The 14,917-nt window shown below is 44.7% G+C and overlaps 1 protein-coding gene across 4 annotated transcripts in view; it reads left to right on the top strand.

Moving 5' to 3' along the window:
• The first annotated feature begins 252 nt into the window (after positions 1–252).
• Positions 253–14,917, top strand: part of TLCD4 (TLC domain containing 4) — a 70,359-nt gene continuing 55,694 nt past the window's right edge. Inside the window, exon 1 of one of the 4 annotated variants that reach the window (XM_024990064.2) lies at positions 253–310. The gene's annotated coding sequence lies outside the window, so the exon portion shown is untranslated. Of the gene's footprint in view, positions 311–406; positions 657–1,022; positions 1,110–14,917 lie in introns of those variants that run through there. The other 3 variants (XM_024990062.2, XM_059885073.1, XM_024990063.2) reach the window with 3 other exon arrangements.

Here is a 14,917-nt window from a genome sequence, read left to right as displayed (position 1 = left end):
CAATTGCCCTTTCACCTCCTTTCTGATTGTCAAACCATGGGCTTCATTGACGCAGAATCTGGACAACTAAAGCAGAACATAAATTTATAATCTGAAAACAATGTTGGTTAAGTGGCGAGCCCAGGTACTGACCGCTGCGAGAACGGACTCAGACCGTAGCCCCACTTGCTAGTTCTGTTACTTGCTTCGGAAAGACGCGGAACCGAACACTGTTCCAAGCGAGGTGTGCTCTTGCAGAATCCCATCGCAGCCCGCCTCGCGTGCTCCCGTTTTTGAGCTCTTTCCGGGACCCAAGTTCCATCACCCAAAGGTCGGCCCCACCGCCCGCCTCGGGGCCCCGCCCACTTTGGCCGGGGGTCGGAGCCGCGGGGAGCCGTAGCCGTAGCCCGAGCGCCGCGGCCCCTTTAAGGAGACGCTCTGCGGTAACTCGAGCCCGCAGTCCGGGCGGCCGCGGCGGCAGCAGTAGCCTCCGCTGCTGTTCCAGCGGCCCGGAGCCCAAGGCTCCCCTGGCTCCCGCCGAGCATCTCGCGGGACGGCTCTGGCCGGCGCCAGCCCTCGGGCCGGGCCGGATGACCAGGCTCCTGTAACCACCCGCCGCCCACTCCCGGCCCGGCTCACTGCCGCCCGCGCGCGAGTCGCCCCGGGACCCGGCACAGGTGACGCGGTTTGGAGAGGGTTCGGAAGGAGGGCGGGCTCGCTTTGCCCAGCGGCTCTCCGCGTCGCGGAGCGCAGCCCGCGGGAGGGGCTCCGCGGCTTCCCGCCCCCGGCCTAGTGAGGCCGAGGGCTCAGGCGCCCGGAGGCTGGGTGGGAGTCCCCCGCGCGGGAGGCGGCCGGGGGTTCCAGGGAGGGCTCCAGCAGGTGTGTGCGACCGGCGCAGCATCATCCCGGCCGGCGGGCCGCTCTGGGCACAGATGGTGTCCCCGGGCCCGCGGCCCCCGCCTCGCCCGGACGCCCCGCGTTCCAGTCGCGTTTCCCGGGCGGTGTGATTTGGGCTGCTTGGGGCTGCCTGGCGGTGCCTTGGGGTCTCAGCTCAAAGGGGCAGGTGTTTGGGCATCCATGGAAAGCTTTCTTGTTAGAGGCCAGTACACGAGATCAGGTGCATCAAGTAGGTAAGTCTCCCCGGTCTCTCACCTCCCCGCTACTAAATAAAACAAGAAGCTTTCATTTACCCTTGCAGTTCTCAAGTGGGTCCCATTTTTAGTCAGCAAGTGCTGAAGAGTCTAGTGGGAGAGGGACTGGGGTCAAAGTCAGAGGGAGAAATTGGTTTCTATTTCCAGCTCTACCATTATATCCCGGAGCAAGTTTATTAAACTAAGTGCCTCCGTTTACCCAGCTATGAAATGGGACCCGTAATGCTAGCATTTTCCTATGGCCCTTCGTGAAGGCACTTTAAGTTGTCTATGTTCATGAAAGGGTCGCTGTTGATGGCCAGTGTTTTCTTAGTTGTACACATTCTAAGTGTGAATGTAGTACACATTTTTATACGAAATTATAAAATTATCCTTAAAGAGTGATCTTTGATAATGTTTAAATGAATCTGATTCCAGTTTGGGGACAAGTTGGAAGAGTCTGTGAGGATGTTATGAGTCGGTGTGTGAAGTAGGGGGAATAAAAAAACCCGTTACTTTAATAAAATCTTCACCCAGTCATAAATGGAGCTGAGAAAAATGGATCTTAGATTGTGTGTTTTAAGTGAGATACTGCTGTGTGAGCCCAGCAGGGTATAGTTTGGAATGCAGCCTCATCTTTATGTAGCCAGTTAAGATAATATATTACAGAATCCCAGTCCCTTTTTAACTGAGCTGTGTGAAGTAGAGAATTTTCTCCTTGTTTATCTGTCCTTAAATTGGTGAAACTGTATTAGAAAAGCAGACTCTTGCAACACTAGAAAATTTGCAAGATTCCTTTGAGGAAGCATGGATTTTAGTTTACTTGCATCCTCCCTCCTGTGCTGTAAGGTGATCCTGAGGTTAGTATATTTTGAGCCTGCTTTATTTCTCCTTACCCCTGCAACTCCTTTTTGCCATATTACCTCCCTCCAGAGTTTGAATCCTTATTGTGTGATCTTGCACACCTAAGGGCAGATGCCGCAAACCAAGCTGCTCAGTCAGTAGTGATTTTTTACACTGTTTAACTTTCTGTTCTTGTTCCTTTCACCCTTAGCCTTCTTTATCTTGCTGGAAAGAAAAATGACTCTTCGCAACTCAAGCTGTATGCTTAGCAGTCCCTAGGAATGGCAGGGATCAAGGGGCTGAAACTTTATAGGAAGTTCCTAAAAAGCAAGTCTTCCACGTAGACCCTAGAATGTGGATTCAAGAGTTTGGCCTGTCTTTTCTTTGATTTTCTAAAATCTCCATCTGAGAGAGATTCGATGAGCAAGATAAACAGAGGCCTCGGGCAGGGAGCCATCAGAAATCTAATTCAGGACTAGATTGATTCAGAGCTTCTTCAGCTAGGAGTAGGGGAGGAGGAAGGGATGATTTGGGAGGGGCTGGAGGGCCCCCCCTCCCCAAAACCAGGTGACCAGAGAGATGGTAAGGGAGCTCTGGATTCCTGACTGAGAAATGGGAAAAGGGCCGGGTCACGGAGAGGGGGTTGTGGGGCAGCAAGGAGAATTCTGGAATGTGCCCTAGATGTGACTTACCCTTTCTCCCTTTCACTTTGCGAGTGTTTCTTGCCCTTCCAAGCCTAGCACAGCTGTCCTGCAGTTCTCAGACCTGTTCACCCCCTCCCTTGGTGCTCAAACTGACGTCCCACGTGTATGATCCTCCCTCAAAGCTGGCCTTGCATGTGGGAAAGGAAACCGAGCAGTTTGCTTCACAAGAAACCTTCAGACCTCAGTGTCTCTGTGCACCCTTCTTCTCAAACGAATGTCCCACATCCTACAGATGAAGGACTCATCTGGCTTTGTTATCTCTTGGAAGGCTATAAAGTGGGATACCTAGTTTGATTGAGAAAAGTAAACTGGATGATCTACAGGAGGATTACAGAGAATGAGTTTTTCTGTCGAGGAAGATAATGCGTGAATTGTCTCTGTGAGAACTGTGGGCACTTGGACAAGAGAGGGCAGGCCCAGGGTGGCGTTGTGCTGGACAGCTTGTGCCCTCGCCCTTGAGAGAGGAAAGGAGGCCCACGCTCCCACGGTCACCTGGTGATGCTTTCTCTCCTTCCATTTGCTTTGTGAGAGGAAGAAGATAGCAACATGGAGGTGGGCTAGCCATCTGTTCTCAAGGATGGGAGACAGACTTTAATTCAACAGGAGGAGTGAGCTGTAGTCACCTGGCATTGGTATCAGGCGCTGTATGTGTTACACCAGGGAACATATTACATCAGGAAAGTGAGGTTACTTTTGTAAGAAAATCTAAGGTTATTTCAAGAGTGACTTTGGTGATGTTTTTTTCCTCATTGGAGATGAAAGGTAGCATACAAAGAAATGGAGTCCTGCTGCTCTGGGTTTGTTATTCATAGTGAAACAGTTGGAGATATTGCTAGCAGATCCCAGACCTGAAAAGAGGGCCTAGAATACCAAAGGTGTGTGTGAACATTGGTCTGATCAAGGAGAAGGCAGTCCCTGGCTGGATGAGAAGGAGCTTGTGAGTCACTGTAAAAGGCCAAGGTTTGTGCAAACAGCCGATGGAGAAGACAGCTGGCAGTCTGTTCAGAGCTTGGGGCCGGCATGGAGAAAGCAGTCGCAGCGGGCCCAGCAGCAAGGGGGGTGGGGTCTGACTAGATGGACAAAGGCTTGTTTCAGGCATTTTTGGATTACAACACAGTACAAAATGAGCAGTACAATTTTCACATTGACTTAGGACATGAGTAAGTATATGTGTATGTGAAACAGGTTTCATGAAGCAATATGTACCCTTACTGAGTATTGCTTCTATTTTCGTTTCTATTTCTACTCTATTTCTGTTTCTATTCTGTGTCCTGAAAAACTCATCAACTATTATTGGATCACAGTCCACTATTTGGAAACCATTTGTCTAATGGATGGAAGAACAGGATTTCCCAGGTGCCACTAGTGGTAAAGAATCTGCCTGCCAGTGCAGGAGATGCAAGAGACACAGGTTTGATCCTTGGGCTGGGAAGATCCCATGGAATAGGAAATGGCAACCCTCTCAGTATTCTTGCCTGGAAAATTCCATGGAGTCAGTCAGGCACAACTGAGCAACTGAGCACACGTTTCTGTTTCTATTCTGTGTTCTGAAAAACTCATTAACTATTAATGGATCACAGTCCACTATTTGGAAACCATTTGTCTAATGGATGGAAAAGCAGGTTGCAGTGGAGTGGGCAGGGCATTGGGCTTGGAGATACTAGAGAGGGTAGGGATGTACAGACGTGGTTGGGAGATCTCTGGACCAGGAGGATACAGGGGGAGTATGGGAGCTCATCTCTATCTGATAGACACCAGACTCATGTTAATGGAGGGCAGCTGGATGGGAAGGTGCAAAAGTAGAACTTCATACGAGTTCTGTCTGCTTCAAAGCAAAACAACTGGTTCTAAGGGAAAAGGAAGTGTGGAAGGAGTAAACTTAGATTTGAAAGTAGTGTCTTTAGATCAGTATGTTTCTCTCCTTAGGTTAAATAAGAAGGCAAATGGATTCAGAACAAGTTGGCTGATGGACTAGGTCACTTTCATCAGCTGGATAGGGAGCAAAGGGCCTCGCAGTGTGTAGTGGGTGGGTGGTTAGGCAGCTTTGGGAAGTTCTTACAGAAGCAGTGGATAGATGTGTTGTTTCAAAACCCCATTTGCTGATCAAACTCCTTAGGAAGTGGCTGCTTGCCTCACAGCAAGTTGGAGAAGTATTCTCATTGCATTTTATAAAAGGGTTAGATTATAAGACTTCCTTTGACATCTATTTCAAGATCTACAATCAAACTGGGATCATTTTCACAGTCTTTGGGATTGCCAAAAAAGCTTTTGGCGAAATAGGTGAGCCAGCACCTTGGAGCTATTTCCACTAGCTCTGCCCTGGTGTTTAGTCAAGGGCAGAGGTGATCTGCATGCCTTGGATTTCCTTTTTATAATAATTAACATTTGACTCCAACACCTAACACCCTCACCAGTGGACAAATACAAAGCCAGGAGGAAGACGTACATAGGTATCAGAGATCAGCCGAGTCGCTTGCTTACTGCTTGCTTTTATCATCTACACTCTGGCCTAGTTGAATCCTTGCTTTCACCCGTCTCTGCCTTGTTTGATTTTCTTACCTTGTTGTTTAGTTGCTAAGTCATGTTTGATTTTTTTGCCACCCCATGGACTGTAGCCCACCAGGCTCCTCTGTCTGTGGGATTTCCCAGGCAAGAATACTGGTGTGGAGTGGGTTGCCATTTCCTTCTCCAGGGGATTCTTCCTGACCCAAGGATCAAACCCATTGATCTCCTGCATTGGCCAGCGGATTCTCTACCACTGAACCACCAGGGACGACCCTTTCCTCCCTTAGTTGATGTTTTCAGTGTCTGACTTCAGCTCTTCTCAGCTTTCTGCTATCTGTCTAATGCTTTCAACCTTGGTTTCTCTGACATCATCTGTGAGGTACAGACATATAGTCTCTACCTGACTGTTCCCATGGAGCCCAGGCTTGGAGTTCACATTGGATCCAGGCCTGGGCTATGTTAGTGTTCACTGTGACCTGCCATGGTCACTTTAGAAGTAACTGGTACATCGGTAGATTTATGCTTGTGGGACTTTGATTTAACTTTAAAATTTGGGGGACATAGAGAAACTATCTTCGTCAAGTTAATTTATTTAAAAGCCTTTCTCCAAAGAGGCTTTTAAAAAACCTTTAAAAAGTACAGTTTGAAGGTACAGAAGACCTCTTGTTTGGCAGGTATTTATTTAGTGGAAGAGGAGGAAGAAGGAATTTTCATTTGATAAAAAATTTAGAACAGATTAAAAACCCCTCTTTACAAAGTGTTTCATTTTTAGGGACATATTTCCCCATACTCATGTTACTCAGTTAACATGGTTTTCCCTAATACATGTGAAAATATTGAACCAATTATGAATTTAAGTGCTCTATAATTTGTTACATGCTATTTTGTTGTTGTTGTTTAGTGGCCAAGTCATGTCTGACTTTTTCGACCCCATGAACTGTAGCCCACCAGGTTCCTCTGTCCATGGGATTTCCCAGGGAAGAATACTGGAGTGGATTGTCACTTCCTTCTCTAGGGGATCTTCCCGACACAGGGATCGAACCCAGTCTCCTGCATTGGCAGTTGGATTCTTTACCACTGAGCCACCAGGAAACCCCACATGCTATTTAAAGGACTTATAAATGCTACAGCTATGTTCTGATGGAGAAAGATTTCTTGCCTTTTTGTATTTTGACAACCTGTATGGGTGTTACTGAACAGATCAATTTCTTATATACTTTGTGCAGAAATCCAGGGCAAGATAAAGTCTACAGGGAGGAAGGCCCCCGTTGCAGGAAGGGGAGGCCTGGCTGCTTGCAGCAAAGGGAGCGTTTTGGGAGTATCCCAGTTTGGTATCTCGCAACAAACTCTTAAGACATTAGGCATTTTGAGAATTTGAGAGTGCATTGTAGCCTCAAGTCTCTAAATGTTTTATTCAGTGTTTTTAATTTTTAAATCACAAGAGTGATACTTGCACATTATTAAAAAATTACAATCAGCGTTCCAGAGAATGAAAGTTCATTTCTTCCCCCCTCCCCCAGCTCTTATCCCACCCGCATTTTGCCTCCAGCCTCAGCCAGTTATCAGTTTGCAGGGTGTAGCTCTTCAGGCCTTCTTTCTGTACAAATACCAGAATGTGCCCAGCTATGTATTTTATGAAAATGTATCATTTCGCAACAGCTTACCATTCCTTTACACTTTGTAGTATGCGACGGACCTTCTTTTTTACCCTCCTGTTCATTTCAGGGTCTGTATAACTTGGAATAGTGTCTTGTGCGTGTGTATTTAACCATGTCCCTATCATTGGACCTTGAGGTTGCTTCTGATAACTAATGCTAAAGTAAACTGTTAAATGTGCATCCCTTCACACTCATGTGAATTTGTTCTGAGGATAAAGGATAAAATCATAAGTATATTGCTTGTTTCATAATTCAGGTAACATAATGCTATCAAAATGTACATATTCTGCTATTTAATTCCCCAAATATTTATTGAACAGTAAAAGCACAACACTAGACACCATAGGGATTTTAAAGTGGGGCAACGCTCAGCACTTACTTACAAGAGCTCGCTCTCTCTAGAGTGGGGGGATTAGGCATACACACTGATTATTATGTCTTTAATTATATCCCACCCTGTTCCAAAAATGACTAGGGAAGGCTTACAAAGATGCACACAATACGACAAGATAAAGTGAACTTAGGATAAGTAAGAAAAATAAGTGAAAGGAAAATAAGATGGAGGTATGAATGAGGCTGGCAAATGTACTTTGAAGTGCTGTTCTATTCTTCCTGAAAGTTCTGGCCATCAGATTTCCAGCACCCAAAGAGAAGAGGCCAACAATCCAGAATAAGCTCTAAGGTGTCCAGAAGAGAAACCAGATTGGAGAAGCCCATCTATTCCTAATTCGAGGAGGTGAAAGAAATTTCTCCTTTGGATTTGCATAAAGAAAATGCTGCACTTGCAGCGGCCAGCCTACTCAACCGCATTCCTGGTATCTTACAATAAAACCTAGCGCCCTTGCTTTATGATGTCTTTCATATCATGTTCCTCCGTTCTGGCCAGGGCTGTTATGCTTTAGCACTGCCAGTGAAAAGTCATTAGGGTGAGGTGTAAGTTCATGGGTTTAATCCAGAAATAGCTTTAAGAGGATACATGTCCAATGAAAACAGCCATCCGATATTGTTCTTGGACAGTTTTTTTTTTTTTCCTGCAAAGTAGTAGAGGATATATAATCTTAGTGGAAGTTCTAAATGTAGTGGAATTTTAGTAGAACTCACTTACCCAAGAATACTAGGCTTGCAAGTTACAAAGCAAGAAGTGAGATGTTTTCGATGACACGGATGTATTTGAACCATGACAAAGATGGAAGAAAAAGTTTTTCTTTAAAACAAAGAAGAGCAAAACTCTGCACTTGGTCCATGCAGGAAGGATGGTAATTTGCTCACTGATCAGCTCCACAAATTAGAAAGGGCAGAGCTACAGTTCCAAGAATCCTTGAGAGCATCACCAAGCTTAGCATTGTTTATAGGTTGCAGAATGAATGTTTGTGGCAGTAGAGAACTACAAGCTGGGGTCGCTTGATCCTATTTTGTAAAGCTGGGGAAAGTTCAACTTTCCTGAACCACCTGGATCTGAGCTTCCATAACCTCATTCACTTAAGCCTGGTCTCATGAACAGTGACCCAGAACAGTTCTTTGTTACCAAGTCTATGGGCCAAGCTTAGGTATTTTATAGGACTTACTTCTGTATTTAAACATGAGGTTTGTAATAAATGTTAAACTTGAATTCACCTGAAGCCACATCAGATTTGTTTTGCACATCATCAACTCTCTGATCTGTGAAATGGTTCAAAGAAACACATCAATGCATTTAGATTTTTTGACTACCTGAGAGTGTCAGATCAGATACTGAGTCAGATAAGTACCATGTTTATTGGAAAAAAGTGCAATTGGGAGCAATTTGAGGCAACAGCAGTGTTATGGCAGGAAGTAAGAAGAGAAACCACTCTCAAAGTACTGTGGGTAGGGATTAAGTGGCTCTTAGGTAACAGGACAAAGGTCCACTTAGAGAATTTAATAATTCCTTGGCTGTCTTCTCATTGAAGCCACCAAATTCCCTAATCAGGTCATAGGTGTAGACAAACCTCAGGGTCCCTAGGTTAAGGGAAGGGGGAAATGATCACGTTGCTTAAGATACAGAATATCCTGTCCCTGTGTGACTTGGTGCTGTCAGAGAGATAGTTGTAAACATTTCCAGTTAGGAAAGAGTGGTAGTAATAAATGATATCCTTTATTGAGAGGTGTTTTGATCTATTGCTAAATAGCTAGCCACTCCCAAACCTAAGACAGTTTCTTTCTTCTGATTCTGGTTGGTGGTTGAGCAGTTACTCTGTTGGTTATAGGTTCATTAGTGTGTCTGCATTCAGCTGAAGGGTCAGTTGGGCTGGAAGGTCCAGAGTGGACCTACCAGCATGGCTGGTAGTTGGTATTGCATATTGGCTGTCAGCTGGGCAGCCTCAGTTCTCCACATGACCTCTAATCCTCCAGTAGGCCAGACAGGTTTCTTTACACGGCAGTCTCTGGGCAACTCTCCAGGACAGTGAAAGGCAGATGCTACAAGGTCTTTGGCGGCTTCCCTAGACTCTGGAACCCTCTCCTCTACTGTATCTGTCATCAGGTGCCAAGGCCAACTCACATTCACAGGGGACAGAGACAAGGACAATATATCTGTGAATGATGGGATGGTAATGCCACATTACAAAGGAATTTATGATCACTAAATGACTTGCTGCAAGTGGCTGCATGTGCCAAGCACTGTGGGAGGCATGTTTAACTCATTTCATTTATGCCACATAACTGTCTTGCACTTTTGGCACTCTTATCTCCATTTTATAGATCTTGCAGGTCATAGTCTTCTTGCCCAAGACCACTTGATGAATATCAGGATTAGGATTTGATTCTAGCTCTCTCTCAGTTCAGTTCAGTCACTCAGTCGTGTCTGACTCTTTGTGACCCCATGGACTGCAGCATGCCGGGCTTCCTTGTCCATCACCAACTCCAGGAGCTTGCCCAAACTCATATCCATCGAGTCAGTTATGCCATCCAACCATCTCATCTTCTGTCATCCCCTTCTATTCCTGCCTTCAATCTTTCCCAGCATCAGGATCTTTTCAAATGAGTCAGCTCTTTGCATCAGGTGGCCAAAGTATTGGAGTTTCAGCTTCAGCATCAGTTCTTCCAATGAATATTCAGGACTGATTTCCTTTAGGATTGACTGGTTGGATCTCCTTGCTGTCCAGGGGACTATCAAGAGTCTTCTCCAACACCACAGTTCAAAAGCATCAATTCTTTGGTGCTCAGCCTTCACTGTGGTCCAAATCTCACATCCATACACGACTACTGGAAAAACCATACCTTTGACTAGATGGACCTTTGTTGGCAAAGTAATGTCTCTGCTTTTTAATATGCTGTCTAGGTTCCTCATAGCTTTCCTTCCAAGGAGCAAGCATCTTTTAATTTTGTGGCTTCAGTCAACATCTGCAGTGATTTTGGAGCCCAAGAAAATAAAGTCTGTCACTGTTTCCGTTGTCTCCCTATCTATTTGCCTTCAAGTGATGGGACTGGATGCCATGATCTTAGTTTTCTGAATGTTGAGTTTTAAGCCAACTTTTTCAGTCTCCTCTTTCACTTTCATCAAGAGGCTCTTCAGTTCCTCTTCACTGTCTGCCAGAAGGGTGGCATCATCTGCATATCTGAGGTTATTGATATTTCTTCCAGCAGTCTTGTACTTCATCCAACCCAGCATTTTGCATGATGTAATCTGCACAGAAGTTAAATAAGCAGGGTGACAATATATAGCCTTGATGTACTTCTTTCCCAATTTGGAACCAGTGTGTTGTTGCATGTCCAGTTCTCGCTGTTGCTTCTTAACCTGTATACAGATTTATTAGGAGGCAGGTGGGGTGATCCGGTATTCCCATCTCTTTAATTTGGCTCGAGAACTCAACAGGTGGGAGAAATTTGCCCAGTTGTTCTTCAACATCTCAAACCCATTTAATACAATCTCCTTTTTTCCTGTGGAGAGCAGGCAAGAGAAAAATAGAAGACAAACAGGTAGGCAGGCAAAGCCCTGCCACAGTCCCTTTCTTGCATCTTGAGCCCTTCCTCGGGGGTAATCAGGTGGATAATTTGGAGGTGAGAAGGCCCTCCCTGTCTCCTTAGATTCTGAAGTTCTAGGTTGCTTGGCAGGTGTCCCAGTGATTTCTTTTCTTTCTTTCTTTCTTCTTTTTTTTAAAAGAACAAAACACAGTTGGAAAACTTGCTCTGTCCAGCTTTTCCTGGATTTCCTAGTGTTGGCAGGAAGCCAGTAGTTGTCCCAAGCCAAGAGGCTCCTGCTGTGATCCCTCCAGGAAAGAAAGAGTGGAAATCTGAAAATGAGCACATCAGAAGCCGGGAGAGATGGGATGCAGAACCGCCTCTTCTCCCAGAGTCCCCCAGGTTATGTGGGCCCACCTGGTCCCTGCTTCACCTACAGAGCCTCTCATTCACACAGACCCCATCTAAGGCTCAGGGAGTGCATTGTGTTTGAAATGTTGAGTTCCTTAAAGATGGGTCCTCAAATTCCAACCCCTTACTTTTTGCTTGCGTCAGATACTATATTAGTGTGATCTTCTAATTGTTTATGTCTTCTGGCTTAAGGCATTCTGGTTTATCCAAAACCTAGTGGCTGTGGTTGGAACTTATAAGTTTAAAAGGCAGACTTCTTTATGAAAGTTTTTGAGTGGAGTAAGATGCTAGGAAGCAACATTTATCAAATAATTGTGCCATCTATGCACTGAGCCTTAAGACCCTGGAAAATATACTCTTGAATTGCCCAAGGAAAGTATTCTTCAGTGGGTTGGGAGCTGGAAAAGAAGGCCTTTTTTGTATTACAGCCTCACTTCTTGTTAGGCATTATAAAAACAAATCCCAAGCCAGGAGTCAATGTAAAATGAAATAAAAATGTTTGAATAAGAACAACAGAAAAGTTGTCATGACATAGATTACCCTGAATGTTTTGCCTGGCAGTGGGTGGCTCTTATAGCCAGTTTTGGGGAACAATTTAGCCTTCTTCTGGCCCTAACACTCTGTGATTGTAATTATTACATATAATCTTGGGGGTAATAAAGGTCAGTTAGAAATGTATGGACATGTAGCCTTACATATTTCATCCTTTGTTTTCATTAAACAATCTATATTCAAAAAACAAAAACCTGTTTCAGGGGATTAACCATAGCCAAGCTCTGTAACAGCAGAATAAAACAGTTTCTCTTTAACTTGAATTCTATTATATGTTCTAGGAAGAGAACGAGTTGTAAGTATAGGAAAAAATGTAAAGGATACCCTTATTCAAAGTTTAGGGTCTTAACTGACAGGGAAGAACTATGGAGCAATCTTTTCTATAGTAATGAGCAATTCCTTCTTAAATCTTAAGTAACATCATATCCTCGAAAAGGAGTGTAACTTATAGGGTTCTTTAGCCTTTTCTGGTTTAGTCTTCATTTCTTTTCACTTGCTTCAGTTTAAAAAGGGATACCATGAATATTGGAGGATTTATAGAAATTAGGTTGACATTTATGCAGCTGGGGTTTTAGACTTTTCCAGTGCTAATGGTTCTTAAACTTGATGCTCAGAAGAAAAAAAAAAAGAGGTAGATTCTCCTACCTTTTTTTTCATATAGTTCTTAATGCAGAGTTAGCAATGATAACAAAACAATAACAAAAGCAGTGACTGCAGTTAGCCAAAAGCTATGTACACATTTGATTAGATGCTCAAATTTTTACATGAATGAAAAGTCAAAAGTGGGTAGTGGGTAGTAGATAAGTTATTCTTTACCAAGTGGCTTTAATATCTCTGGTTAATTATTGACATTTCGTGAGCACTGAGAAAGATGATTGCAATGTTCCAGCCATATGAAAATGCAAATCAAACCAGAATGGGTGGGGAGCAGGTGTTTCTTTGGTAGGATTTTTATTTGTTTGGTCTGGTGAATATCTCATTTTTTATCGTCATGTGTTTATTTACAGATGACTTACAGTTTGTTAATAGAGACTTTTAAAACACTTTTACATGTTAGGGCTGCTGCTGCTGCTGCTAAGTTGCTTCAGTCGTGTCCGACTCTGTGCGACCCCATAGACGGCAGCCCACCAGGCTCTGCCGTCCCTGGGATTCTCCAGGCAAGAACACTGGAGTGGGTTGCCATTGCCTTCTCCATTGTGTGAAAGTGAAAAGTGAAAGTGAAGTCACTCAGTCGCGTCCAACTCGTAGCGACCCCATGGACTGCAGCCTACCAGGCTCCTCCATCCATGGGATTTTCAAGGCAAGAGTACTGCCTTGAAAGAAGTATTGCCTTCTCCGATGTTAGGGCTACTGATAGATAAATTGATAAATAAGTACTTCTGTAATTGGAAAGAATATGAAAACACAGTGCAGATTACAGTTAAATATACTCTTGAAAACTTGAGAACACATGTCACACCTTGGTTGGAATAGACACCAAATATCATACTGTTGTGGTCTGAATGTTTGTGACTCCCCCACCAAAATTCTTGTGTTGAAATCCTAACCATCAAAGTGGTGGTAATAGTAGGTGGAGTCTTTAGGGGTAATTAGGTCATGAGGGTTGATCCCTCATGAATGGGATTAGTACGCTTTTAAAAGAGATACCACAGAGCTTCCTTGCCCCTTCCATCACATGAACTCTGTGACCTAGAAGAGGGCCCTTCTCCAATCATGCTGGTACCCTGATATCATACTTCTCACCCCCCAGAACTGTGGGCAATAAACATATGGTATTTTAAAGTCTCTCAGTCTGTAGTGTTTTGTGATAGCAGCACAAATAGACTAAGGCACATGCTCAATATTAGTTTGTTTTGTAGTGTTGGTACTCTTATTTTGGATGTTTGGAGGTGAGGATCCTTTTGCAGTCAGTATGTGTTCATGCTATAACACTGCTGCTGCTAAGTCGCTTCAGTCATGTCCGACTCTGTGCGACCCCAGAGACAGCAGCCCACCAGGCTCCCCCATCCCTGGGATTCCCCAGGTAAGAACACTGGAATGGGTTACCATTTCCTTCTCCAATGCATGAAAGTGAAAAGTGAAAGAGAAGTTGCTCAGTCGTGTCCGACTCTTAGCGACCCCATGGACTGCAGCCTACCAGGCTCCTCCGCCCATTGGATTTTCCAGGCAAGAGGACTGGAGTGGGTTGCCATTGCCTTCTGCGCTATAACACTAAGGTTGTCAATTTAGAAAATTCTTATTTCCAGTGTTCTGATTGTACTGGCAAAATGAGGGACCTGTAACTTTGCATTTTACAATGCAAAGCACATGTAAGAATATGAATGTCTGTTGTTATCATTATATTTCATAGACATTTGTTGAGCGCATCCTGTGTGGCAAGGCACTGTGTTAGATAAGAGGACACCATGATGCGGGGAAATGTTTATGTTTCCCACCCTCGTGGGGCTCATATTCCACTGGGAGAGATGTTCATTTAAATTGCATCTGTAAAAGAGAGGGATGTGATGCCATGCAAGCAGACAAGGGGGGGTTTGCTCCAACAAGGCTTCCCTGAGGAAGTGAGGATTGACCTGAGCCTTATTGTGGCAGTGGAGGGGCAGGGCGGGAGTGGGGAGGTAGGCTATGCAGAGGCCTTGAGGCTGGAGGGAACATGGCATCTTTAAGGGACAGAAAGAAGGCCACGTCGGCTGAGGAGGGAAGCAAGTGAGGGTAAGTGCCTCTTGAAGCTGGGGAGAGCAGAGCCCTCATCAGAGGACTGGGTGCCCAGTGAATGTTTTAGGTTGGGGGTATGTGAGGAAGTGTATGACCAGAGACAGCTTTTAAAACTAATTCCCCTGGGGTCCTCCAATCTGTCTTCCACCCTAAGGAGACCAATTTGGAGACAGTCCAGAAAAGTGGTGATAACAGGTTGAGAAAAATGGGTGTTTGTGAAAGTTATTTAGGAAGGGAAAGGATATGGTGGCTTAGTAGGATGGTGTGGAAATCAAGTTATCAGGGATGATTCCTAGGTTTCTGGCTGTCAAATGGGAATGTATGGTGGTACCATTCACAGAAGAAATGAAGAACCTAGAGGAGGAGCAAGTTTGGAGATCAGGCCCTGAGTGGGGTTTGAAAAGCTCTGTGGTATTAACAGCCAGGCAGTTATGTCAGGAGCTCAGAGGGCGACCTAGGGTGGAGTTTGAACTTGAGGTTTTTCTGCATATAAGTGGTAACCAAA

The sequence above is a fragment of the Bos taurus genome, chromosome 3 (assembly GCF_002263795.3).
Source record: "Bos taurus isolate L1 Dominette 01449 registration number 42190680 breed Hereford chromosome 3, ARS-UCD2.0, whole genome shotgun sequence".
Classification (NCBI taxonomy): Eukaryota; Metazoa; Chordata; class Mammalia; order Artiodactyla; family Bovidae; genus Bos; species Bos taurus.
Note: the sequence above shows the minus strand (reverse complement) of the source record. Positions and strands in the feature narration are given on the sequence as shown.